At 44.0% G+C, this 23,643-nt stretch overlaps 6 non-coding genes and 1 pseudogene across 6 annotated transcripts; 1 reads left to right on the plus strand and 6 right to left on the minus strand.

Annotated features, from left to right (window-relative positions):
• Window positions 1-467: 467 nt before the first annotated feature.
• On the minus strand, window positions 468-550 carry trnal-cag (transfer RNA leucine (anticodon CAG)). Its single transcript has one exon. It is a non-coding gene; the product is annotated as a tRNA-Leu (tRNA).
• A 711-nt stretch (window positions 551-1,261) lies between these two features.
• On the minus strand, window positions 1,262-1,554 carry LOC146618419 (signal recognition particle RNA). The gene has a single exon (XR_014906822.1).
• A 1,911-nt stretch (window positions 1,555-3,465) lies between these two features.
• On the minus strand, window positions 3,466-3,548 carry trnal-cag (transfer RNA leucine (anticodon CAG)). Its single transcript has one exon. It is a non-coding gene; the product is annotated as a tRNA-Leu (tRNA).
• A 711-nt stretch (window positions 3,549-4,259) lies between these two features.
• On the minus strand, window positions 4,260-4,552 carry LOC146618421 (signal recognition particle RNA). Its single transcript, XR_014906819.1, has one exon.
• Window positions 4,553-6,463: 1,911 nt separating this feature from the next.
• trnal-cag (transfer RNA leucine (anticodon CAG)) lies at window positions 6,464-6,546 on the minus strand. The gene has a single exon. It is a non-coding gene; the product is annotated as a tRNA-Leu (tRNA).
• Window positions 6,547-7,257: 711 nt separating this feature from the next.
• Window positions 7,258-7,546, minus strand: LOC146618423 (signal recognition particle RNA). The gene has a single exon (XR_014906820.1).
• Window positions 7,547-7,578: 32 nt separating this feature from the next.
• Window positions 7,579-23,472, plus strand: LOC146618424 (uncharacterized; annotated as a pseudogene).
• The last annotated feature ends 171 nt before the right edge of the window (window positions 23,473-23,643 follow it).

Raw genomic sequence — 23,643 nt, forward strand, 5'->3', positions numbered from 1 at the left:
GTGTTGTTAATCCGCCTGAGGTCATTAGCCAAGTTTTGCCTTCGTTTGTCAAGTTGCCAGGTATCATTGAGGTCTACATTATATCACCGTCCCAGGCTCTTGATGGACATCTCTTAGACTGTTGGAATTGGTTCTCCACTGATATAGAATTGCCAGTTTCAAGTGTATTTTGTCACAACAGTAAGAAGTCTCCAAAGGTTGATTCTGTTCATCTGAATGTAGCGTTTTCAGTGGGAAAAATGTCTCGTCACTCATCCAAGTGACTTCTTCAGTGTCAGCTGACTGCAGGTTTCCCCAATCTTATAAACAGTATATTTGCATAATGACTGAAAGTAGCCCCCTGAAGGAACAGTGGGCTTGGAGGTCAGTTCCTTCATCACAATTATGCAAATTCTCATGACCATTGATCAACAACCACTGATCAAAGATACATGAGTAGAAGGAAGAAAGAAGTGCCAAGACACAGTTGTCAGAAGTGGGATTCGAACCCACGCCTCCAGGGGAGACTGCGACCTGAACGCAGCGCCTTAGACCGCTCGGCCATCCTGACACATTGCAACAGCCAACTAGTTGAATAATCCCACGCAGTTGCTGATTTCCATTTGACATACTTGTATGTTAAGTGCATGTAATAAACAAATAAAAATAATTACTAAGAAAATATATTGATTTAAAAGTTTGTGTTAAATGTTGTAAGTCAGATCGAAATAGAAAGATCAGGTGTGGTGGACAGGAATGATTAGATGTCAACAACTTGATTGGATGGCCAAAGTGTGAAATGTGACGTCCTGTGAGGGAAGCGTGAAAAAGCGTGAGCAGATATAAAAAGACATTCTGGGTTCTTCTATTTTGTCTTTTGCGAGATGAGCAGTTGGGAAGGTTGGATCTAAGAGGTTCACAGTTGAAAGTTCAAGCAGACACGCTAGAGGGGGAACCACAGCCCAACCTGTGAACTGGTTTCAAATGAATGCCCAGCTGCTTTCCTGTTGGGTGATTTTCATCAACACAGAACACGGGGATAAATGCATTTTTGGTTCCATCCTCTCTCCTCACCAAGGAAATGTCCTACTTTGAGTTTGTCTCCACCTGCTGGGCGGTGGCGTGTTTAGAGTGGAGGATGTAGTTGCAGCTGTCCTGCAGGTGGAGGTGGTGCCGGACAAGCAGAGCAGCAGATTTGTGAGTGTTTTGGACTTGAATTAAAAAGACCAAGACATGCTGATCAGGCTGCTGTGTGATCTAGAGACAAGTATAAGGATGTGTATGAAGATTGGGTCTAGCTGTATTGCTCAGGCTGCGCTACAGCATCTAATCACAGGTGCGATCCCACTACTGAGCGACACGGGGGCTTTGACCTGCTCCGTCTCCGACCTGGGCACCCCTCCTTGGGTGACCTGGTGGTCTCAGGCTCCCCCAGGATCACCATATCAATGCCGAACGCAATGCGGACACCCGATCGACATAGCCTGCTGCAGCTCAGAGCTCCTGAGCTCAAACAATCCTCAAACCTCAGCCTCGCGGTAGCTTGGATTACAGGCACGCGCCACAGCACCCGGCGAGAAGCACTTACGTTAACAGGGCTTTTAACCATGTCTGAGGTAACATCATGACACTAACCTGCTGCCCATCATTAGCAAAGTTGTAATGATGGGCAGCAAAGATGAGGAATGAATGGTGCACAATTGTTATATGCAAGTTTTTAGAAAGCTCGTGGTTAACCCAAGAGTATTTTGTCACAATATCAAGAAGAGTAAAGCTTCAATGTCAGAAGTGGGATTCAAAGCCACACCTCCAGGGGAGACTGCAACCTGAACGCAGCGCCTTAGACCGCTCAGCCATTCTGACATTTCAGTGCCAGTTTGGTGGAGGTTACCACTGTTAGATACTTTGGAAGAAACACACATTATCCTTCTCATAACACATATAGCAGCTGTTCAGCCATGGAAACGTAGTGCGAATAATCTACAATGTCATCCATACTGATCATTTGGCTGAATACTTTTAGACAGGTTGCCATGACATGACAGTTCACACAGCTTCTCATCGGTTCCATGGTGTAATGGTTAGCACTCTGGACTTTGAATCCAGCGATCCGCGTTCAAATCTCGGTGGCATCTGCTTTTTGGGAGGTGAAACCATACTGCATGTCACATAGTGGTAACTTGTTTTTGGTCGCCAAGCGGTCAAAGGCACTGCGTTCAGGTCGCAGTCTCTTCTGAAGGCGTTTGTTCGAATATAGCAGCTGTTCAGCCATGTAAACACATACTACGAAGCTCGTGGCGCCCACTTTCTGTGCTGACTTTGAGGTGGGAAGAGGTTTGGAGCTGTACAGTTAGTGAGTCAGCAGAGTGTTTGTGACTTTTGCGCACAAGCGCACCTCAGCACTCGGATACTCCAATCTGTAACTTTGTGTGGGCTGTAACTGAATTTCAGACAGCTCTTTAGTACCACATAGTGACTGACAAGTGAAGGATAACTTTAGTGATTGACAAGTGTTTTGTAAAGGCAGACGTCATGGTTAGCTGCTTGATTTTATAAAGCTCTCACAGAAAACACAAGTCATACAGAAATTCAATGTGCCAGAGAAGACATGCAGTATGGTTTCACCCCCCAAAAATCAGGTCCCACCGATTTCACCAGATTTCACTCCATAAGAGTTTCCTCTTTTCAAAACTCTCCCAATTCATCCAGTGACCCTGCTTGACCAGCGCTATGGCTCTGGCGTGTCTTACTGTTTCCTCCTTTCGACACACCTCCTCCACCACCATTTTTTGACGTTCGGTTACAGATGCCTGTTGCCACCGAGGTTGCCAAGACCAAATCCTTCTCTGCCCTGTTGGACGCGACCCACCATGTCATTATGGCTCAGAGCCGATTTGGCCTGTAGCACAGACGTGGCTGTGGTCCACTTCCTCCCTGTTGCTAGGGTGGGAGCAGCGCCCCTCACTATGGGGTCCCGGGAGTCCTTGAGTGACATCTCAAGCCTCACTCAAGGAGTGCAGTGTTGTTAATCCGCCTGAGGTCATTAGCCAAGTTTTGCCTTCGTTTGTCAAGTTGCCAGGTATCATTGAGGTCTACATTATACCACCGTCCCAGGCTCTTGATGGACATCTCTTAGACTGTTGGAATTGGTTCTCCACTGATATAGAATTGCCAGTTTCAAGTGTATTTTGTCACAACAGTAAGAAGTCTCCAAAGGTTGATTCTGTTCATCTGAATGTAGCGTTTTCAGTGGGAAAAATGTCTCGTCACTCATCCAAGTGACTTCTTCAGTCTCATCTGACTGCAGGTTTCCCCAATCTTATAAACAGTATATTTGCATAATGACTGAAAGTAGCCCCCTGAAGGAACAGTGGGCTTGGAGGTCAGTTCCTTCATCACAATTATGCAAATTCTCATGACCATTGATCAACAACCACTGATCAAAGACCCATGAGTAGAAGGAAGAAAGAAGTGCCAAGATACAGTTGTCAGAAATGGGATTCGAACCCACGCCTCCAGGGGAGACTGCGACCTGAACGCAGCGCCTTAGACCGCTCGGCCATCCTGACACATTGCAGCAGCCAACTAGTTGAATAATCCCACGCAGTTGCTGATTTCCATTTGACATACTTGTATGTTAAGTGCATGTAATAAACAAATAAAAATAATTACTAAGAAAATATATTGATTTAAAAGTTTGTGTTAAATGTTGTAAGTCAGATCGAAATAGAAAGATCAGGTGTGGTGGACAGGAATGATTAGATGTCAACAACTTGATTGGATGGCCAAAGTGTGAAATGTGACGTCCTGTGAGGGAAGCGTGAAAAAGCGTGAGCAGGTATAAAAAGACATTCTGGGTTCTTCTATTTTGTCTTTTGCGAGATGAGCAGTAGGGAAGGTTGGATCTAAGAGGTTCACAGTTGAAAGTTCAAGCAGACACGCTAGAGGGGGAACCACAGCCCAACCTGTGAACTGGTTTCAAATGAATGCCCAGCTGCTTTCCTGTTGGGTGATTTTCATCAACACAGAACACGGGGATAAATGCATTTTTGGTTCCATCCTCTCTCCTCACCAAGGAAATGTCCTACTTTGAGTTTGTCTCCACCTGCTGGGCGGTGGCGTGTTTAGAGTGGAGGATGTAGTTGCAGCTGTCCTGCAGGTGGAGGTGGTGCCGGACAAGCAGAGCAGCAGATTTGTGAGTGTTTTGGACTTGAATTAAAAAGACCAAGACATGCTGATCAGGCTGCTGTGTGATCTAGAGACAAGTATAAGGATGTGTATAAAGATTGGGTCTAGCTGTATTGCTCAGGCTGCGCTACAGCATCTATTCACAGGTGCGATCCCACTACTGAGCGACACGGGGGCTTTGACCTGCTCCGTCTCCGACCTGGGCACCCCTCCTTGGGTGACCTGGTGGTCTCAGGCTCCCCCAGGATCACCATATCAATGCCGAACGCAATGCGGACACCCGATCGACATAGCCTGCTGCAGCTCAGAGCTCCTGAGCTCAAACAATCCTCAAACCTCAGCCTCGCAGTAGCTTGGATTACAGGCACGCGCCACAGCACCCGGCGAGAAGCACTTACGTTAACAGGGCTTTTAACCATGTCTGAGGTAACATCATGACACTAACCTGCTGCCCATCATTAGCAAAGTTGTAATGATGGGCAGCAAAGATGAGGAATGAATGGTGCACAATTGTTATATGCAAGTTTTTAGAAAGCTCGTGGTTAACCCAAGAGTATTTTGTCACAATATCAAGAAGAGTAAAGCTTCAATGTCAGAAGTGGGATTCAAAGCCACACCTCCAGGGGAGACTGCAACCTGAACGCAGCGCCTTAGACCGCTCAGCCATTCTGACATTGCAGTGCCAGTTTGGTGGAGGTTACCACTGTTAGATACTTTGGAAGAAACACACATTATCCTTCTCATAACACATATAGCAGCTGTTCAGCCATGGAAACGTAGTGCGAATAATCTACAATGTCATCCATACTGATCATTTGGCTGAATACTTTTAGACAGGTTGCCATGACATGACAGTTCACACAGCTTCTCATCGGTTCCATGGTGTAATGGTTAGCACTCTGGACTTTGAATCCAGCGATCCGCGTTCAAATCTCGGTGGCATCTGCTTTTTGGGAGGTGAAACCATACTGCATGTCACATAGTGGTAACTTGTTTTTGGTCGCCAAGCGGTCGAAGGCACTGCGTTCAGGTCGCAGTCTCTTCTGAAGGCGTTTGTTCGAATATAGCAGCTATTCAGCCATGTAAACACATACTACGAAGCTCGTGGCGCCCACTTTCTGTGCTGACTTTGAGGTCGGAAGAGGTTTGGAGCTGTACAGTTAGTGAGTCAGCAGAGTGTTTGTGACTTTTGCGCACAAGCGCACCTCAGCACTCGGATACTCCAATCTGTAACTTTGTGTGGGCTGTAACTGAATTTCAGACAGCTCTTTAGTACCACATAGTGACTGACAAGTGAAGGATAACTTTAGTGATTGACAAGTGTTTTGTAAAGGCAGACGTCATGGTTAGCTGCTTGATTTTATAAAGCTCTCACAGAAAACACAAGTCATACAGAAATTCAATGTGCCAGAGAAGACATGCAGTATGGTTTCACCCCCCAAAAATCAGGTCCCACCGATTTCACCAGATTTCACTCCATAAGAGTTTCCTCTTTTCAAAACTCTCCCAATTCATCCAGTGACCCTGCTTGACCAGCGCTATGGCTCTGGCGTGTCTTACTGTTTCCTCCTTTCGACACACCTCCTCCACCACCATTTTTTGACGTTCGGTTACAGATGCCTGTTGCCACCGAGGTTGCCAAGACCAAATCCTTCTCTGCCCTGTTGGACGCGACCCACCATGTCATTATGGCTCAGAGCCGATTTGGCCTGTAGCACAGACGTGGCTGTGGTCCACTTCCTCCCTGTTGCTAGGGTGGGAGCAGCGCCCCTCACTATGGGGTCCTGGGAGTCCTTGAGTGACATCTCAAGCCTCACTCAAGGAGTGCAGTGTTGTTAATCCGCCTGAGGTCATTAGCCAAGTTTTGCCTTCGTTTGTCAAGTTGCCAGGTATCATTGAGGTCTACATTATACCACCGTCCCAGGCTCTTGATGGACATCTCTTAGACTGTTGGAATTGGTTCTCCACTGATATAGAATTGCCAGTTTCAAGTGTATTTTGTCACAACAGTAAGAAGTCTCCAAAGGTTGATTCTGTTCATCTGAATGTAGCGTTTTCAGTGGGAAAAATGTCTCGTCACTCATCCAAGTGACTTCTTCAGTCTCAGCTGACTGCAGGTTTCCCCAATCTTATAAACAGTATATTTGCATAATGACTGAAAGCAGCCCCCTGAAGGAACAGTGGGCTTGGAGGTCAGTTCCTTCATCACGATTATGCAAATTCTCATGACCATTAATAAACAACCACTGATCAAAGACCAATGAGTACCAGGAAGAAAGAAGTGCCAAGATACAATTGTCAGAAGTGGGATTCGAACCCACGCCTCCAGGTGAGACTGCGACCTGAACGCAGCGCCTTAGACCGCTCGGCCATCCTGACACATTGCAGCAGCCAACTAGTTGAATAATCCCACGCAGTTGCTGATTTCCATTTGACATACTTGTATGTTAAGTGCATGTAATAAACAAATAAAAATAATTACTAAGAAAATATATTGATTTAAAAGTTTGTGTTAAATGTTGTAAGTCAGATCGAAATAGAAAGATCAGGTGTGGTGGACAGGAATGATTAGATGTCAACAACTTGATTGGATGGCCAAAGTGTGAAATGTGACGTCCTGTGAGGGAAGCGTGAAAAAGCGTGAGCAGGTATAAAAAGACATTCTGGGTTCTCCTATTTTGTCTTTTGCGAGATGAGCAGTTGGGAAGGTTGGATCTAAGAGGTTCACAGTTGAAAGTTCAAGCAGACACGCTAGAGGGGGAACCACAGCCCAACCTGTGAACTGGTTTCAAATGAATGCCCAGCTGCTTTCCTGTTGGGTGATTTTCATCAACACAGAACACGGGGATAAATGCATTTTTGGTTCCATCCTCTCTCCTCACCAAGGAAATGTCCTACTTTGAGTTTGTCTCCACCTGCTGGGCGGTGGCGTGTTTAGAGTGGAGGATGTAGTTGCAGCTGTCCTGCAGGTGGAGGTGGTGCCGGACAAGCAGAGCAGCAGATTTGTGAGTGTTTTGGACTTGAATTAAAAAGACCAAGACATGCTGATCAGGCTGCTGTGTGATCTAGAGACAAGTATAAGGATGTGTATAAAGATTGGGTCTAGCTGTATTGCTCAGGCTGCGCTACAGCATCTATTCACAGGTGCGATCCCACTACTGAGCGACACGGGGGCTTTGACCTGCTCCGTCTCCGACCTGGGCCGGTGCACCCCTCCTTAGGTGACCTGGTGGTCGCAGGCTCCCCCAGGATCACCATATCAATGCCGAACGCAATGCAGACACCCGATCGACATAGCCTGCTGCAGCTCAGAGCTCCTGAGCTCAAACAATCCTCAAACCTCTAGCTTGGATTACAGGCACGCGCCACAGCACCCGGCGAGAAGCACTTACGTTAACAGGGCTTTTAACCATGTCTGAGGTAACATCATGACACTAACCTGCTGCCCATCATTAGCAAAGTTGTAATGATGGGCAGCAAAGATGAGGAATGACTGGTGCACAATTGTTATATGCAAGTTTTTAGAAAGCTCGTGGTTAACCCAAGAGTATTTTGTCACAATATCAAGAAGAGTAAAGCTTCAATGTCAGAAGTGGGATTCAAAGCCACACCTCCAGGGGAGACTGCAACCTGAACGCAGCGCCTTAGACCGCTCAGCCATTCCATAAGAGTTTCCTCTTTTCAAAACTCTCCCAATTCATCCAGTGACCCTGCTTGGCCAGCGCTATGGCTCTGGCGTGTCTTACTGGTTCCTCCTTTCGACACACCTCCTCCACCACCATTTTTTGACGTTCGGTTACAGATGCCTGTTGCCACCGAGGTTGCCAAGACCAAATCCTTCTCTGCCCTGTTGGACGCGACCCACCAATGGCACTGTCATCTTACATTATTTTCACTCTCTTCGTTGTAAATGTTAAATTCACCTTGAAGAGGTGATTGATCAGAAAAAAAAAAGTACACTACTTTAAAATGATGGTTCCCTCTAAAAGGATAAAGTCAAGCACCCAGACCCCCACTTTAGGCATCAAAAGTTACATTTTTCCTTTAATACTGAAGACTCACAGATTTTACCAGGTCTTTACACACACACACACACACACACACACACACTGTGCATTATTTACATGTCATTGCTTGGATTTGAAAAAAACTTTCTCCATTGTCAATAGATGGACAAGGAGAGAGCTCGAGAAAGCTGGTTTGCATTGTCTGCTCACGTTAGGTAGCAAGAAGGACAACCCAGCATACCTGAAGATGTTTATTACACAGAGTCTTCTTAATATTTTTATCTGTTTTATTAATGATTTAATTAAAATGTTTTGATGGACTTGATCCACATTTCCAATTTATTAGAATGAACTTCTGTTTGCCATTTCTTTGGATTTTCCTCCACAGTGTTACATCTGAGTACTTAGAAAACCTTACAGCTGAGTAATGTGTGAGCAGATGCCATTAATTTTTAGTCTGTCTTCATTCAGTCTTACTGAAATTGACTATTTTTCCTTGCTGAGCAGTCTCGCTGTAATATGGAAGTTTGATTTGTGGTGGAGCTGTAATCTGCAAATACAGTCTGCATCTCCACCTGTTCATTTATTTTTGAGGCTGTTCACTGGTTTCCTTGAGTGCCTTGCAAAAGGTGCTTACACCTCTGGTGTGGTGGTTATGTTATTCATACTTCACACAGGTACTCTCTAGTATAATATGTATATGCAGTGTTTCATTTTACAGTATACTGCAATGATCGTCCTTCAAGGTAATTTGAACCATCAGACACTCAATACCCTTTGAATTGTTTTTCTGCGCCAGTTTGAAGTTTGAACATTTCCAGTTTAGAAATATCTCTATTTATAGAAGGAAAACTTAACTAAAGTCAGGCTTTATTTGACAAGCATATGCTGGCATCCATGAAAGAGTGAAATTTAGATGCAGACACTCTCCCATGATGCCAGTGGTTTTACTTGGAACCCCTGTTGGTAATGACAAATGCGGTTTTTCAAACCTTAGCTCATGATTAATAGTAGGTAGGTCAGCTACCACCTCCATAGAGAACAACCTCCATTAGGGTTTAAATAGCTGGGACTCTTCACCTTTTTGTTTTTCAAGCTGAACAAACCTCTTGGATGAGAAGTGAAATGTTTTAAAGGAGTCCAGCTGCCTCTCTTAAGACAAACATGACCTGATTGACTAGGAACCTACACAGACATGGAGTCAGCATGTCTTGTAGATTTCAAACGACATGCAGATAATGTAAAGACTGTATCCAGTCTTTGTTTATCTTGGGTCTGTGTTTGTGTCCTTCCTGGCAGATAGAACAGTTCATTTTACCTGAGATTTACTGCTTAAAGCACATATGATAAAACACTAAATGGATCCAGGCAATCAAGATTTGAGACTTGCAACATAAGAAAATGTAATTTTTCAGAAGCTGACCACGCTGCAGCTGTCAGCCAGCGACCAGGACAGCGAGCCGGGCGAGCTCATCTACTGCGTCACCAAACAGACGAGACTGGGACACCTCGAGCATGCTGCCAGTCCAGGTAGACCAGACCTATATGTTAGTGTTTTTAGAAAGGACGCAAAAGTAAAGATGAAAGCCAAACTAAACCAAACCAAACTTTTCCCACCGCTTTGTGAGTAGTTGGCATCCAACATGCAAACTGCAGATGACTATGGCAATCTGATTGCAACCAAAGCAAATTTGAAACTTTGTTACTTATTACCATTGTTTGGAAAAGATAGGAATATAGGGAATTATAAATTTTTATTTAAAGACAGTGTCATGGTCCTGGGCCATGTGGGCCCAGTATTCTTAGTTTCTTATATTTTTGTATTTCGTTCCTTATTTAGGCCATGTTTCCTAAGTTGTCCTGTTGTGTTGTTCCTTATTTGACTTCCCCTTGTGACTTTTATCCCCTGTGTGCCCCTCTATGTATCTGTGAGCCCTCATCTCCCCTCCTTGTTTCATTCCATGTTTCCCCAGCCCACTATGCCCGCGCTCTCTCTCTCCTCCTGTTTGCACCTGTGTACTTCCTGTTTTACTTTGACAGTCTCCCGTCAGTGTTGTTTACTCCTGCCATGTCTTGTTATGTTTATCTGTGTCAGCTGTGTTCCCATGTGTGGCAACTTCCCCTGATCATCCCTCTTGTGTATTTAGTCTCTGTGTTTCATGTAGTCTGTGTCGCGTCGTCTGTGTTACCACCCCCTGTGTTCCGTATCTCCAACTATAGCTTTTCCTTAGTTTATGTCCAGTTTAGGTTTCTGTTTGAACTATTACTCTTATGCTGCCCTCACTCTGTTTTGTTCCTTTCATCAGCCAGAATAAAAGGCTCGCTTTTGTTTAACTCCACTCCTGCATCCTCGCTTGTGTTCGCTCCTGGGTCCACCACACACATTTCCGCACGGTCTGCCTCCGCAGACCGTGACAGACAGGACTCACATGTTTTCATTTCTAGTCTTTAAAACCTGTCTCTATCCATCTAGTATTAATTCTTTCTGGGAAACAAGTATGTATATTATGCACACACACAAACACACATGCAGCTATTACCTATTTCTTGTTTTTATACCTAGGATGAATTGTTGTTGAATGAAGACATTTTTCAAACACATGTAAAATGTGCGCAATTGTGTTTATTGGGTAAAGGAAAAGGCAGAAGGGGGGGAATGGGGGGATAGAAAGAATGAAAGAGAGAGATGAGAGAAAACCCCAACAATCCCCTCTGAGCAAGCACCAGGCGACAGTGGATAGGAAAAACTCCTTTTAAAGTGAAAGAAACCTAAAGGAGAAACCTATGGCAGAACCAGGCTCAGGAGGGGGCAGTCAACTGCCGGGACTGGTCGGGGGGTGAGGGTGAAAAAAGTAAAAGGAGGGAGGGGAAGGGGGGAAATGAAGATGGAATAGAGGTGGAGGAAGACGAGGTTACATCAGGTGAGAAGCAGCAGTGCCCCTCCTCCAGAACCAGTGGAAGCGTTTTTTCTTCTTTTTCAAATACTCTTCCACGAGCACTTTTTTTTTCAATGATGAGGGTTTTCAGCTCATCGATTGTTTCTGCGTTTTCTTTCTCGTTTGTTGCATCTTTTCACCATGTCTTCTAATTAATCTTGTTTTTCTTTAAGCTTGTCTTTCAGTTCTTTAACTGTTGCCTCCTCTATTCGCTTTGCCTTGTGCACATCTGTGTGCATGTCTTCCAGCTGCTGCTTTCTCTTCTGGGTTTCTTGAAGTCTACACTGCAGGTCTTTATGTGTTTTCTGTTGTTCTTGCTTTTGCGCCTGGATTTCAGTGTTTTTGTACTTCAAGGTCTTAGAAAGTTCCTCAAGTTCGGTATTTTTTCTCAGCATCTCATTGATGCTACTCTGCATCACTGAGCATTGTTTTTCCAGTTTTTTCTTTCTTCTTCCAGTACAGTTGTTTTGTACTTCGTTTCGTTATACAATTCTTGGAGTGCTTGATTTTTCCTCTGGAGATTAAGTCTTTCTTCTTCCTGTTGTATTTTCTGTTGGTCTTTTTCTTGAAGCAGCTCTTTATTTCCATGCACTTTTTTATCAAGCCTGATTTGGAGCAATCTGTGTTTTTCCTCCATCTTGTCAAGCTTGGAGTTCATTTCCTTCTGTTTCATTTCCATTTTCTTCTTGTCTTGAAGCAACTGTTGACTTTTGTGCAGAGTTTTGTCATGTTTCACCTGCAGCGCTTTGTATTTTTCCTCCATGGCTTGGAGTTTGCTCTGCAGGTCTCTCTGCTCTACGGGCTCTTGTTTCCTGTCTTGGAGGATCTCTTTATTTCTCTCCAGAGCTTCATCGAGTAGTACTTGCAAGCCTTCATTTTGTTTCTCGATGTTCCTCAGCTTGCAATCCATTTCTTCCTTTTGTATTTTCTGTTGGTCTTTCTCGTGAAGCAACTCTTTATTTCTCTCCAGAGCTTCATCAAGCATCACTTGCAAGCCTTCATTCTGTTTCTTGATGTGCCTCAGCTTGCAATCCATTTCTTCCTTTTGTATTTTCTGTTGGTCTTTCTCGTGAAGCAACTCTTTGTTTTTGAGCAGTGTTTCCTCAAGAGTTATTTGGAGCATTTTCAGTTCTTCTCCCAAGACTTCAAGCTTGGAGTCCGTTTCTTTCTCGAGCATTTCTTGTTCCTCTCTCTCTTGAATGAACTCTTTATTTCAGTGCACTGTTTTATCAAGCTTGATTTGGAGCAAACTGTGTTTTTCCTCCATCTCGTCAAGCTTGGAGTCCATTTCCTTCTGTTTCGTTTCCATTTTCTTCTTGTCTTGAAGCAACTGTTGACTTTTGTGCAGAGTTTTGTCATGTTTCACCTGCAGCGCTTTGTATTTTTCCTCCATGGCTTGGAGTTTGCTCTGCAGGTCTCTCTGCTCTACGGGCTCTTGTTTCCTGTCTTGGAGGATCTCTTTATTTCTCTCCAGAGCTTCATCGAGTAGTACTTGCAAGCCTTCATTTTGTTTCTCGATGTTCCTCAGCTTGCAATCCATTTCTTCCTTTTGTATTTTCTGTTGGTCTTTCTCGTGAAGCAACTCTTTATTTCTCTCCAGAGCTTCATCAAGCATCACTTGCAAGCCTTCATTCTGTTTCTTGATGTGCCTCAGCTTGCAATCCATTTCTTCCTTTTGTATTTTCTGTTGGTCTTTCTCGTGAAGCAACTCTTTGTTTTTGAGCAGTGTTTCCTCAAGAGTTATTTGGAGCATTTTCAGTTCTTCTCCCAAGACTTCAAGCTTGGAGTCCGTTTCTTTCTCGAGCATTTCTTGTTCCTCTCTCTCTTGAATGAACTCTTTATTTCAGTGCACTGTTTTATCAAGCTTGATTTGGAGCAAACTGTGTTTTTCCTCCATCTCGTCAAGCTTGGAGTCCATTTCCTTCTGTTTCGTTTCCATTTTCTTCTTGTCTTGAAGCAACTGTTGACTTTTGTGCAGAGTTTTGTCATGTTTCACCTGCAGCGCTTTGTATTTTTCCTCCATGGCTTGGAGTTTGCTCTGCAGGTCTCTCTGCTCTACGGGCTCTTGTTTCCTGTCTTGGAGGATCTCTTTATTTCTCTCCAGAGCTTCATCGAGTAGTACTTGCAAGCCTTCATTTTGTTTCTCGATGTTCCTCAGCTTGCAATCCATTTCTTCCTTTTGTATTTTCTGTTGGTCTTTCTCGTGAAGCAACTCTTTATTTCTCTCCAGAGCTTCATCAAGCATCACTTGCAAGCCTTCATTCTGTTTCTTGATGTGCCTCAGCTTGCAATCCATTTCTTCCTTTTGTATTTTCTGTTGGTCTTTCTCGTGAAGCAACTCTTTGTTTTTGAGCAGTGTTTCCTCAAGAGTTATTTGGAGCATTTTCAGTTCTTCTCCCAAGACTTCAAGCTTGGAGTCCGTTTCTTTCTCGAGCATTTCTTGTTCCTCTCTCTCTTGAATGAACTCTTTATTTCAGTGCACTGTTTTATCAAGCTTGATTTGGAGCAAACTGTGTTTTTCCTCCATCTCGTCAAGCTTGGAGTCCATTTCCTTCTGTTTCGTTTCCATTTTCTTCTTGTCTTGAAGCAACTGTTGACTTTTGTGCAGAGTTTTGTCATGTTTCACCTGCAGCGCTTTGTATTTTTCCTCCATGGCTTGGAGTTTGCTCTGCATGTCTCTCTGCTGTGTGGACTGTTGCTTCTATTCTTGGTGGATTTCTTTAAGTTTTTCCAGAGCTTCGTCAAGCTTCCCTTGGAGCTCCTGATTCTTCTTGACCATGTTTTCCTGTTTTATGCACTCTTTTTTCTCCTTTTGGAGCAGATCTTTATTTTTTTCCAGAGCTCCATCAAGCTTTTCTTGGAGCTCCTGATTCTTCTTGAGCATTTTATCCCCTTTAATGCTCTCTTTTTTCTCATTTTGGAGCAGATCTTTAATTTTTTCTAGAGCTTCATCAAGCTTTTCTTGGAGCTCGTGATTCTTCTTATCTTGGAGAGCCCATTGTTTCTCCTCAATAATACCTTCCCTTTCCTGAAGCTGGTAGGATAATTTTTCTAATTCAGCACTCTTTCTCTCATTTTCTTCTGTCAGGATCTTAATCTTTTCTCTGTTCATGAGATTTTCCTTCTCCATTTCTTCCAATCGCTTTTCCTCTAATTCTACGTGTTTGTCCCAAGGAAGAGAGCTGATGTAAGGGTCTAGGGACTCATACCATGGAATAGAGCTGGGGTCAGCTTCTTGTCTTTCTTGCTCTTTCTGAGACATGTTGGAGTCTGTATACCATGAGTACGAAAAGGATCCAAATGTTTGAAAATGCTTTACTGGTGAACGTTTGAATGCTGCTAACATAAGTGCTGCAAATAACGGACTAAAAGTTGTACCTCCTCACCCCTACTTAAGAATTCATGAGGATCAAAGCTTCAAAGGATCAAAGCTTTAGAAGCCTGTGACATCAGAATTCCGTAAACCAATGAGGTTCTTACATGACTTTTGAATGAGGATAATTCCATCCATCCATCTTCATCCGCTTTATCCGGGGCCGGGTCGCGGGGCAGCAGCCTAAGCAAAGAGGCCCAGACCTCCCTCTCCCCAGCCACCTCCTCCAGCTTATCCGGGGGAATACCAAGGCGTTCCCAGGCCAGCCGAGAGATATAATCTCTCCAGCGTGTCCTGGGTCTGCCCCGGGGCCTCCTCCCGGTGGGACATGCCTGGAACACTTCACCCAGGAGGCGCCCAGGGGGCATCCTTGTCAGATGCCCGAACCACCTCAGCTGGCTCCTTTCGATGTGGAGCAGCAGCTGCTCTACTCTGAGCCCCTCCCGGATGGCCGAACTTCTCACCCTATCTCTAAGGGAGAGGCCAGCCACCCTTCGGAGGAAGCTCATTTCTGCCGCTTGTATCCGCGATCTCGTTCTTTTGGTCACTACCCACAGCTCGTGGCCATAGGTGAGGGTAGGGACTATTAGATTATTCTGTTATTATATGTTACCTTATATATGTAATCAAAGTAGTTGAATTAGAATACTGCTGTAGATCATATTATACCCTTTAATATAGAGTGTGTGATCTGTATGTAGTTTAGTTCTCATTATACTTTTGAGTTAAAAGAACATATTCACTGATTAGTTTATTAGATAAGTGTGCATCACTCTGTATCCTTGATCTGCTGTGAATGTATTACATGCTTAATTGTTGAATCATGAAGAGAAGATTGTAAGCAGGAGACTCTGTGTCTAAGACAGGGGAGATAGACAGACCACATTCCACACCCCCACCTTACAGAAAGCAGAGAAACAACTGCCGAGGTCATAACTTAGGAGCTGTAACAGAGAAAAAATGTTAATGTTTGGTCTTTTACGACTAGGTGGGGGCCACTAGAGACTATAAAAAGCTGAGCAACCCGTCACCATTTTGAGACTTGCTGTGACCCTCTGCAGGCAGGTCTCCCCATCATGATGGTTCTTATGCTCTTAAGTGTTGAATTGTATGGAAATAAATGATTGTTGATTGAGCATTTATACACCGAGTATTGTCCTTCCTTCAGCCCAAAGATTCAAAGAATTGGGAGATTTCAACAACTTGGTGCCGTGTGACCCGGATCTTTGGTGTGCTGAGGAGGGGCAGATTTGGCCTTTGGTGAGATCGTGAGGCGAGGTGAACAGAGGACCGGTCCAAATATAAAAAGGTAAGCACAGCCTGTTGTATTATGAATACCAAATGTGCATATTGGGCTTTCCAAATTAATCTGTTCACTGAGTTACATGTATCTTCACATTAAATTTGTCGGTGTCTGGTTTTTGGCGCAAGATACTAACAACATAAGTTGAGGCTGAATTCCAGTGTGTTAAATAAACTGCTTCTACCGAGATACTAATAACATACTACGTTGGACTAGTTGCAGTAAACTGCTTCTACCGAGATACTAATAACATACTACGTTGGACTAGTTGCAGCCACTTTACCTTCCACATTTAATTTTGTCTAATACTGGCTTCTGTAGCAATAATACATTAGAATTTCTTCTGAAGACACGGCCATTAGTTCAGTACATTGAAGTCGAGGTTTTGAAGTTTGTTTATGGTGTCGGTTAAGTCCTGGCTCTTGCCGGCTATGAAATAGAAGTTGATTTAAGGAAAAGCAGATGCTGGCTCACGGTGCGGTTAAACACTGGCAACGCGAAAGCGAAACACATCCGTAGGTTTGGTTTATGATACGGCCGTGTTCCGGTGGTGCGGCCGTGAAGTGCAGTAGTGGTTGGTGCTGGTTTTAGTACATTGAAGAGAGGTTTGACGGTGGTTTATGGCGTCAGTCGAGTCTCAAGGGCTGCGGTCATAAAACAAAGTAAAATTTTACTTGCCAAGAAGTACATAGAGCAAAACCTGGTTTATGGTGTCTGGTATAACTTCAGGGGACGCAGGCATCACTTTTATGATGCGATTTTGCCCCGTTGTGGCGGCCATAAGCGCAGAGAAAGAGGTATTTTGGTCTATGGTTGTTGTGCATCAAAAGAATTCTAACAGTTGAGCTCAGAGGTTTCTGTGCAAATTTCTGCTGATGAAAAGCGCTCTCTGTGGGTCTCACTGTTTTGAGTGTGTGAGGCGCGCTCTGAGTGTGTTTCTGTGGGGGAAGCGTGAAACAAAGTGACAGTGACGGTTGATGTGTTTGAATAGGAGGACACTAGTGCGAAGAGGATGCTTTAAGATCTAAGGTTGACGCCTAGTGTACCTGTGGAAAATAATTTTGTCCTAGGAGTGGCAACCCTCCTGTTCGTGGACGCGCGGGCAGGCCCGGCGGCGTCCGGATGCCGAGGTGGTGACTTGGGGAGGTGAGGACCCCCGCATAGCTACAGAATAACACTGGAACGACCGTGTAATCACGGGTTCACATTTATTCTGGAATAGAACAAGAGAATGCTTTTACATCTAAGGTTGAGTTCTATCATAGGTGAAATATAAAAAGGTTGAATTCCTCGTTTCAGTGGTTGAAATTGTTGTGTGCCTGTCCCCTGACGAGTGTGAAATTAAATAAAGAGGGAATTTGGAGCCACATAGAGATAGACGGGCATAATTGGGTGTATTACTCTGTGGTGTAATAAAAAAATAAAAAAATAAAAAAGAGAGATAGTAAGAGGTGTGTAGTGGAGAATTATGGAGGAGTAGAGAGAGGAATGTGTTGGGAGACTGGCGTGCAGTTTACGCTGTCAAGGTAGGCGTGTTGCCTGCTTATCTGTTTAACAGTGATGAAAATGAAATTAAATAAATCTCTTAGTGTGTTAATACAGGAAGCTGCGGACCTGGACCAACTGCCCCCACAAGCACAGCGGCCGAAGCAAAATTATAAGTAATGGGAGCCACACCCAGTAAGAATCAGCAGCTGTGAAAAAGACAGCAGCGAGGAGAGAATTAGAGGAGAAATTAAGAGAAGTTTTAACACATAAAATTGGGGCCAACGGACTTGTGGAGGTTGGGAAGGCGTCCGGAGCATCACAACAAAAAGGTGAAACAAAAACATACACAAGCAGAGAAATCTGAGAGAAAGGCTCCTTTTAAGGTAACGCCTAGTTTGAGAAAAAGATCAAATTAACCTGCCTGCCTACAAATGCACACACACGCAATGAAGAAACAGCTTACACTCATGAACACGTGAAGATTTTCCAGCAAGGCTAAAGCAGCGAAACTTAACATACACCTGTTGTTAAAGGATAAATACATTACTGACAAATAAACTCTCTGGGTTGCAGGACAACAATTTAACTTCAAAGAAAAAGACACTGGTCTGACCAACCAGTGAAGACACGACAAATTTAGGGGTTAAAAGATTCAAATTGTGACATGTTTTCTGCTGATTGATTAATACAAGTGATTACTGAATGAAAGAAAAGTCCATTTTTGGGCTTTCAAACATGATCTTAAGAATTTTAATATGTACCTGTGTTGTCCTGTCAGCTTGGCGGGTCATGAGTTGATTATAGGGTGAGAAAAAAAAAAAAAAAAAAAGGGGGAGAGAAGGCTGACACAGGGCCTGGTCCCGGTGTTTCTCCCCTCTCTTTGTAACACAGCCAACACAACATCATTTTCCTGTTCGTTTGCTTTTGTTTTTTGTCTGTTTTTGTTTTTTGTTTTTCTCTATATATATTTAATTACAGGCTGCTTTGCCGGCCCTGAAAGCCGAGGCTGACTGGACTCCTGCTCTCCTCCATACGTGACCCTGACCAAATGCTGCAACAGCTGGACCCACAACAACGACCTGAAAATGTCAACAGTGCTGCAGGAATGTGATCTCATGCAGCAGAGACGGAGAGCACTAGACCTAAGGCCCGTTTCACTACACGGGGGAAAATTCCCAGACTGCGTCAGCTGACAGAGCTGTGACGAGAAGCCCGCCAAGCCTGAAGGAAAAGTAAGGCTGAGCAAAAGAATGCTGACCTTGATAACGCTGCATTTACACTGTGCAGGACAGTGATGGACCAACACGGATGATCGGGCAGCAAAAAGGGCGTGACCGGGACAGGAGGAGTAACTGAGGACAGAAGGCACCTCAGAATGGACAAAAAAACACAGGAGAAGATGCAGGTTTCACCTGCGGTGAGCATGGACACTGGAGAAAGGACTGCCCCAATTGGGGTCAGAACCAGGACGGACAGAACTTTGAGCAGCAGCAGCAGCAATGGTCGCAAACAAACTGAAAAGGAGGAGGGCAGGACCCCAGGGCATGCTTCAGGCCGTGGTTTACCCAGAACACCAGAACAGGAAAGTGATGAACAAACACACACACACACACACGTCTACACACACACAGATTCAGAATGAAGTGAAATACACACATGAATACATGTGCACTCGTTGATTGAGTGAGAAATGACACACACACACATACACACACTCACACACACATTGGAATGCTGATCCACTGAGAAGTGATGCACACACACATACACATGCACACGCTTGTGCAATGAAGAGTGATGGACACATACACATACACGCTGATGCAATGAAGAATGCTTTGCTTATGCTGATATGCAAAATGCTGCACACAAACATCCCAATGCATAATTTTTATGAGGAGCCATTGATTACCATTGATTACTTAGAATGTGTTATATGTCACTCAGAGGGCATTTATGTAGATTTTAGGAATAAGGTCTAAAACGGTTTGGTTATGAAAACAATGTCTGTGCGTGATGTATGTTTATGGCTCAAGGCCTTGACTGAATTCTTTGCTGTGCTTCACACAGCCCTGATGAGGAACAGTGGCACAGAGTGAAAATGATGAATTAATAGTGTAAGTTTAGGTTGGAGTACGGCATTTTCTGTGATTGAGATTTAATTCAAGGAGGAACAAAAGGTGTTACGGCACCTGAGCTTCTCATTCCCACACAATATTGTCCCGGCAGGAAGCAAAATGTTCCTGTGAATTTCTGGTTGATTTTTTGGTTTTGCTTAGCGCTAGCTTGATGTTATCAGTGAGCTTTGGCTTGTGTTCTTTCTCGTAAGCGAGAGAGGGATAGTTTTATGCTGGACATGTCTGCAACGGGCCCTAGTTTGTGTTATTTTAGTAGTATTTTGTTGGTTATGTCTGTTTTCGTTTTTGTTACAGTGCACTGAGATAAGAAAATCTGAGAGGTGTGATCCACCGGTGGTGATATGTTGATATTTTGTGAGTTCATGATTTAACAATCAGCTCTTTAAACCAGGCCTGAAAGATTGAAATTTAAAGCGCTATGAAATATTCTTACAAAAACAGTTGCAAAGTGTGTTTCTCCATGATTGTAATTGGCTTGGGAGGAATTCACGTATAGGGGACACTGATCATATGAGAAGTCCTGAGTCTAAAAGGATTGCAGCGAGTCAATCCAGAACAAAAGAACAAAGAATTGTTTTCCTTTTAAAATGATGACGTCATCTTGCTGGTGATGGAGGCTCGAATAGGGAGACTCCGTTATCAGCAAAATCTGGTATGAATGTGTGTGGATGAATGCATGTGAATGGACTGTGATGGACTGACGACTAAAAGTTTTGACTGACTTGATACTGAGACAATGACTGCACCCACTTTAGGATTAGTAAATGCCAATAAACAATTCACCCAGCGGACAAGAGAAGGGTGGATGCTTCGCTTTGTTTTGTTTTTTCAGGAGCAGGAGGATAAGAGAGACTGGAGGAGGAGACTGTAGCTTCACATAAGTATGAACTGCAGACTTAACACTTTGGTTGCTGAGTCTGAGTTACTGATGTTTGCATTAAGAAAACTGTGCTATATTAGCTGTGTTTTGATTAAGGTATCATGTTATATTATTGGGAATGCCAAATGCTACAGTGGAGAAAACTATTGATATCACTCATGACTGGAATATGTTACTATTAACCACAGCAGGCCACTGTAAAAAAGTCAATTAAATTTTATAGAGGAAAATCGCCAAAACTTTAACAATACCTATGAATGACTTGCCACATTCAGAATAGAGATATGCAATAATAAACATTGGGCCACGTGATTTAGGTTCTCGCTTGAAATAGTAAGTTATTAAAAGTAGAATATAATCGACAGGGACATTTGATAGGATGTGGTACTGCAAAAGAACAAGAGCAAAGTAGAGAAAGAAAAACCTATTGTGTTTAGTTTGGATAAATTCAAATTAAAATGTACCATTACACTCAGAGGATCAATATGAAATAAAACATATGCAAAATTTGTAGGAAGTACATGACTGATAACTGTTCTGTCCTGAGCTTTTGTTTCTATAGCACCCACTTGACCACACCAACAGTTTCTCGCCACCAACAGGGGGTATTTGCAAAGAATAGGGAGGAATATCATCAAAACTGGGAAAGGTAAGCCCCGAAGGGGGTGATAACACCATAACTTTCACTTATGGTCAAATTCTTAAAATTTGACCCCAAACTTGAAGATTCTTCAAACATTTAGAGACAGAGTGGATAAACATAATGTCGCAAACCACAGAAGGATGGAGCATTTGAATCAATAAGATGGTGAAATAACACGCAGTAAAATGTAGATCATGTTGATTATGTTTATTCCAGTGTGCAGAGGAGTCAATTCCCTTCACAAAGTTTATAAATTCACTTGAACCAAAATTAGGAGCACCCGGTGCTGCAAGAGTTAATAGTCACAATACCCAAGGATAAGCACAAGAGCATGACTGATATGATGGGACTGGGATTTTGCTACACTTAATTATTGCAGACACGACTAAAACTATAACTGAAACTAATCAAAACTAAACTAAACTAGCAAACAATTGATAAAAACTGATTAAAACTGATATAAAATTGAAAATCTGAAGTCGAAGCTAAATAAAAATAAAAACTAATGAAAATTGCAAAACTATTACAACCCTGGTCCAGACTAAGATGGCGTTGGACATCTTCAGGGCAGAAAAGGGTTGGTGTGACCAAGGTGTGGTTTGGCTTGTTGTATGTACATTTCAAAATGTTACAGCTCTGGATGGACCAGTTACCAGGGCATGGAAGGATGATAGACTTTATTACATGAGGAGAAGGGAAATTTCCGGGATTGAAGATCCTCAGGGATGACAAGGCTGGAGCAACGGTACTCGAGAGAAGAATTTCTGATACTTTCTGAGATATGATGTCACTAACCTTCTCTTTTAATTGTCTAGCTCCAATGAATTGACACATGGGAGTGTGTCAAAAAGGGGGGAGTTGAGTCCGAACATCAAACAATGGTTTTATGAACATCTTATGACGTTATTTCTGTGTTTAATAATTTAGCTATGGTAAAACTTAAGCTTATAATCAAAGGAGCTTGGAAAGAAAAGCGTCTGGACTTCTTTAAGTTGCTTGAAGACGTTTCACCTCTCATCCGAGAAGCTTCTTCAGTTCTAAGGTCAAATGGTGGAGAGTCCCAGATATAAACCTAGTGGTAGTGACCCCCCACAGAGGGACAAAAGGACCCCCTGATGATCCTCTAATCGCCCGAGCCAAGGTGTGAAACTGGGCGTGGGTCCCAATCAGCCAGAGTTTCGGGTGTGTTCATTGTGAAACCTGGCCCCACCTTGTCATGCGAATTCCTGAGGTCAGATGGCCCAGGATGTGAGTGGGCGTTAAGGCGTCTGGGAAGGGATCTCAAAACTGGATTATAGATGGCAGAGAGTTGGTGTCGTAAACCCCCGCCTCTGTTCAAAGATGGTCGCTCACAGTGGACATAGATGGCTTCTTTCACTCCTCTTTCAAACCATCTGTCCTCTCTGTCCAAAATGTGAACATTGGCATCCTCGAAAGAGTGACCTTTATCCTTTAGATGCAGATGGACAGCTGAGTCTTGTCCTGTGGAGGTGGCTCTTCTGTGTTGTGCCATGCGCTTATGAAGTGGCTGTTTGGTCTCTCCAATGTAGAGGTCTGAGCATTCCTCGCTGCACTGTACAGAGGAGAATGGAGGAAAGGGGGTTCCAGACCTGTATCTGTTTGTAGGAAGTCTCTATACGAGCAGCCACCTGAGGCAGGCCACGGCCCGATCTAGTAACCTCAAAACGCAGGCGTGGGTTAGATTTTGGGCGGGGAGCTACTTAAGACAGAGAAAATTGATACCGGTGGATCTAAAAGTGCCTGTCTCTTTTAGTCTCCCCCCAGCCTATGCTGAGCTAAAGTCCTTTTTAGTCTCCTTTAACTTGGAAAATGAAGACTTAAACATTTTAACTAAACACCGGTCTCTCATTTCTGTTGTGCAGGAGCGAGAAGCTGTGACTCCAGTGCGCGGCCTCTCGATTGGTGAAGCCACAGATGTGTGGCGTTTGGTGAGCCGTCCCATTCTTTCGCATAAGCTCCGGGATGTGTCCTGGATGGTGGCTCATGGGATCCTCCCAGTCAGGTCCGTTATGCACTCTCGGGGCATGTCTGCAACAGCCATGTGTCCCCGGCCTGGTTGTGGCGCGCCAGAGACGGTGAGGCACCTGCTCTGGGAGTGCAGCGCTGCCGTAGACCTGTGGGCAATGGCCGGCTCCTCGCAATTCCCGTACTTACCAGCAAGGGAGGTCCTAACAGCACAGTTAGTGCTCTATGGGGTGAGCCAGGGAGCAAAGGCACAAAGGAAAGACTTTGAGAAGCAGTGGCTTACTCTCGCTGCCATCAAAGATGCCATTTGGACCTCCAGAAACTTGCTGGTAAGCAAGCACATGCAGATCCCCCCCCGTGACTGCTCTCCGAATGGCGGCAGCAACAATAAAAGAGATCTGTGCTGCAAGCAGCAAGCCGTGGGAGCAGCCACAAAGAAGAATCGCCTCTGTGCCCATTCGGACGGAAGAGCCGGTGCCACACACAGGGAGGTCAAAGCAGCAACGGCCTGGCTCTCCGGGAGAGGCAGGTGGGAAGGAGCAAGGTGGTGAGGATCCCCCCTGAACACCAGGAGCTTGTGAAAGGACGGGACGGCTTTTATAAACTGTTTTTTATCGCTCCTGTGCATTTTCCTTTAAGGAAAGGGTGGGAAGAAATAAAAAGTAATCTTTTAAATTGGGTGGGAATTTGAATTTTATGAGATGACTGTGTTTGGTTTCTAT

Source organism: Diplotaxodon limnothrissa, linkage group LG14, assembly GCF_057381915.1.
Source record: "Diplotaxodon limnothrissa isolate DT_005_m linkage group LG14, D_limnothrissa_male_GT1.1, whole genome shotgun sequence".
NCBI lineage: Eukaryota > Metazoa > Chordata > Actinopteri > Cichliformes > Cichlidae > Diplotaxodon > Diplotaxodon limnothrissa.